The sequence below is a fragment of the Xenopus laevis genome, chromosome 3S (genome assembly GCF_017654675.1).
Source record: "Xenopus laevis strain J_2021 chromosome 3S, Xenopus_laevis_v10.1, whole genome shotgun sequence".
NCBI lineage: Eukaryota > Metazoa > Chordata > Amphibia > Anura > Pipidae > Xenopus > Xenopus laevis.
This window is the reverse complement of record NC_054376.1, coordinates 20,751,077-20,755,482: the sequence shown is the minus strand read 5'-3', so window position 1 is coordinate 20,755,482 and position 4,406 is coordinate 20,751,077.

Below are 4,406 nucleotides of genomic sequence, written 5' to 3'. Positions count from 1 at the left end.
TGGTTTGGGCAGTCTCTCTTTTAAAAACCGCATATTCAGGTGGCGGGGGAGGATCTAGTCCACAGATTGAAACCAAACTTCAGGAGATTTTACTCCAAGTAATGCTGTTAAGCAGAGAGGTATATGACCTTTTAAATTTTGATCACAAGTAAACAAGTTAGGGACCACCGTATGGGGTTTACCTTGATGTGGTGTGGTGGCTTATTAACTTTATGATCATAACTTTGTAACAAAAACCCTGTTTTTCTTTTCTTTTTTAAATACATGCACTTACATATACATTGGCTTGTATTACTTTGGCTCTCATGTTTCATGCCATTCATACTGTGATTTATATAGCAGCCATGAGTTCCCACAGAAGGTCACATTCCTCGCACAGGGGGTGAGTGTTGGTTTTCCTGTGCATATGTTATATTTTGTTTGGAGGCTTATCCTTATTTTACTAAGGACACACAAATGAAGTGAAATACTGGGAAGAAGCCCCAAAGGTTGATGCGGCTATAACGAGAGTTGCACGCAGAACTACGTTCCCTGTTGATGAAGGTATATAGCTTAGGGACGTGATGGAAAGAAGGCAGGATAATACTTTGAAGAAAGCAAAAGTATGGGATTAACGGTTACTGCAAGAAGATCTTTATGGGTCAAACATTAGCAAGCAGATAATCCAATCAAACACAATCTCTGCAAACTTCCATTTCGCACAATCTTCCTGTTTCGAAAATTGTATCCCTTTCGTTCCTTCAAAAGAGATGACAAAAACAACATAAAAAAACATGGAGTTACGCTGGCCCAATCTGTGTCAATGGGAGGAAGGCTATCAACTTTTTAACAGGTTTGGACTAGTACTACATCAGACAAATGGGTAATGAAGATTATTTCGGGGGCATACTCTTGGAATTCAAGCATCCACCAAGAGAATTTCTTCATAGAATCAACTTCTCCAAAAAATCCAAAGATAAAGTCACAGTTGAAGAAAATATTAAAAGACTTACAAGAAAAACAAATTATAGAGAAGCTTGAAAAGCCTCAACCTTTCACCTCATGGCTACAGCAAAAAATACAAAAGTAAACAATTTCTGCTCCAGATTCCTACAGAAAGGAGCTCTGTTTGTGGATGCCTTCTCAAAAATATAGAGTTTTCCTCTGGTTTTTAGCTTCCTTCCTATTCTGTAATTGAGAAAGTGCTAAAGAAGATCCACCAGGACAATGTGGATGTGATCATTGTATTACCGTGGTGGCTGAGGGGACCGTGGTTTCCTCAATTGCTCATAATAGCGATGGCTCAACCTATCAAACTACCTATGATTCCCAATCTCATATCTCAAGGACCTCTCCTACACCCCAACCTGCAAAAACTAGCTTTGACTTCTTGGATGTTGAAAGTCAGATGATGAAACAGAAGGGCCTCTCAGATAATGTAATTGACACACTTCTGGCTTCCAAGAACCTCTACATTCAATACATATTATAGAATATGGAATATATGGTGCAGTACTCATGAGGGTAACTTTCTTAATCCGACATCAGAAACCATAATATAATTTCTTCAACAAGGATTGGAGAAAGGGGTAAATTTAAACACTCTCAAAAGTCATATTTCAGCTTTGTTTGCTCTTTCCTCGGTTCGATGGGCAAGTCACCCTCTGGTAATAGATTTATTCAAGCTGCCCAACACCTTAAACCATTTATCAGAGACAAAATACATCCTTGGGACCTGCCTCTAGTCCTTAAAGCACTAATGTTGGATTCATTTCAGCCTATTGAAGATATTCCATCAAAGGAACAGTAATGTCAAAAAATAAAAGTGTTTTAAAGTAATGAAAATATAATGCAGTGTTGCCCTGCACTGGTAAAACTGCTGTTTGCTTAAGAAACACTACTATTGTTTATAATTAAGCTGCTGTGTAGCAATGGGGGCAGCCATTCAAAGGAGAAAAGGCTCAGGTTACACAGCAGATAGCAAATAAGCTCTGTCTGTCTAATGGTGTTGTTATCTTTTATCCATTAGTTAACCTGTGCCATATAGCCATTTTTCAATTGCTGCCATGCGGCACAGCAGCTTGTTTATATGAACTATAGTAGTGTTTCTGAAGTAAACAGGTCAGTGTTACCAGTGCAGGGCAACATTATATGATATTTTCATTACTTTAAAACACTTACATATTTTGGTGTTACTGTTTCTTTAAACTTCTTAACCTTGAAAATTGTATTCTTAATGGCTATAACATCAGCTAAAGGAGTTGGTGAGCTCCAAACTCTTTCCATATCAGAAAAACATCTCTCTATATTTCTGGATAAGGCAATTTTAGAACTGAGTAACAATTTCCTTCCCAAAGTCGTATCTAACTTCCACATTAGTCAATTAGTAGTGTTACCTACGTTCTAAACTAATTCTCAAAATGAGGAGACACTTTTATGGCTTATGCTTAAGTTATCTTGGATGTAGTGTGTCTTAAATGCTACCTTAAAGGGATACTGTCATGGGAAAAAACATTTTTTGTAAAATGAATCCGTTAATAGTGCTGTGTCAGCAGAATTCTGCAGTGAAATCCATTTCTCAAAAGAGCAAACAGATTTTTTTATATTTAACTTTGAAATCTGACATGGGGCTAGACATATTGTCAATTTCCCAGCTGCCCCAAGTCATGTGACTTGTGCTCTGCTAAACTTCAATCACTCTTTACTGCTGTACTGCAAGTTGGAGTGATATCACCCCCTCCCTTTTTCCCTCCAGCAGCCAAACAAAAGAACAATGGGAAGGTAACCAGTTAACAGCTCCCTAGCACAAGATAACAGCTGCCTGGTAGATCTAAGAACAGCAGTCAATAGTAAAAACCCATGTCCCACTGAGACACATTCAGTTACACTGAGAAGAAAAAAACAGCAGCCTGCCAGAAAGCATTTCTCTCCTAAAGTGCAGGCACAAGTCACATGACTGGGGGCAGCTGGGAAATTGACAAAATGTCTAGCCCCATGTCAGATTTCAAAATTGAATATAAAAAAATCGGTTTGCTCTTTTGAGAAATGGATTTCACTGCAGAATTCTGCTGACACAGCACTATTAACTGATTCATTTTGAAAAAATTTTTTTTCCCATGACAGTATCCCTTTAAGAGAACAGAAAACTTCAGAAGCACTTTACGCACTTTTTGTATTTCAGGAGTGAAAAAGGGTAAAAAAAAAAAAAAGTCTCCAAAAACTTCTTGGCTAAATGGATTTAAGATTGCATCAGCTTACTCTCTAAGTGCTATGGTTAGTCCTCAAGTTCTAAGGGCTCACTCTACCAGAGCGGTGTAAGTGTCCTGGGCATTCAGGGTTCAGGCTACTCAAGAAGAAATCTGCAAAGCAGCTGCTTGGTCCTCATTCAATACTTTTATATCACATTATAAAGTTGATGTATTTTCGGCAGCACTGGCTAATTTTGGACAGTCCTGGAAGATGTGTCAGCTGTCTAATACATTTTTTGCATTAATCCGTCCCTTGTGTTTTGCTTGATATGTCCCATGAATGACACTGCCATGAGGATCAGGAAAATTGAAAATTTAAATTCATACTTACTGTTATTTTCCTTTCCTGAGATTTCCCTCCCTAAGTAGTTCCTTCAACTGTATAACAGACGAGGTGGTGGTGGGGGGGGGGTTATTAGCTTGCTACTTCCTGTCCTCTCGTCAACGGGGTTTAACCCATGAGTGACAACTGCCATGTTACGTCTCAGCAGGGGCGCGCCGCCAATGAGGCGAGCTGAGCCGCTCGCCTAAGTGGCAGCGCCTGAAAGGATTCCAGGGGCGGCAAAAAGCCGCTCCTGCACCTTTAAGAGACGAATTTCCGGTTTTTGAACCAGAAATTCGGCTGTACTATTGCGAGAGAGCGCAATTGCGCTCTCCGCAATAGTATTTCTGCCTCCCCTCCCGACACGTAAGTTGGTGAGGGGGGGCGGCATTGCAGGAGCCGCCTCAGGCGGCTCCTTAGTCAGAATCGGTGCTGCGTCTCAGGAAAGGAAAATTACAGTAAGTATGAAATTAAATTTTCAATTATTTGCTTTCTTAGGAATAAAATAATGTGTTACAGAGCAAATAGAGTGGCCTCTCAGTTGTCCTTGTATAAATGGGAAATTTCATTACATAGTTGCACGGGATCCATGTTGAAACGCCTAATAATGGCACTGGCGTATCAACAAGGCAACCAAAGACCAGCTTTCTGCTCTGCACTCTCCAAAATGTATTTTCTTTCTCCCCTCATACTTTTTCAGAGAAAACCATAGGGTCACACTACCTTTGGTAATGGTTTTATAGTAGTTGGTTTGGGGGGAGCACCGATTTATCCATGAATTTGTTTGCGTTTTTTAGTAATATCCCATTAAAAAAAATATGATCAGAATATTTTTAACCCCCCAAAAAAACTGTTTT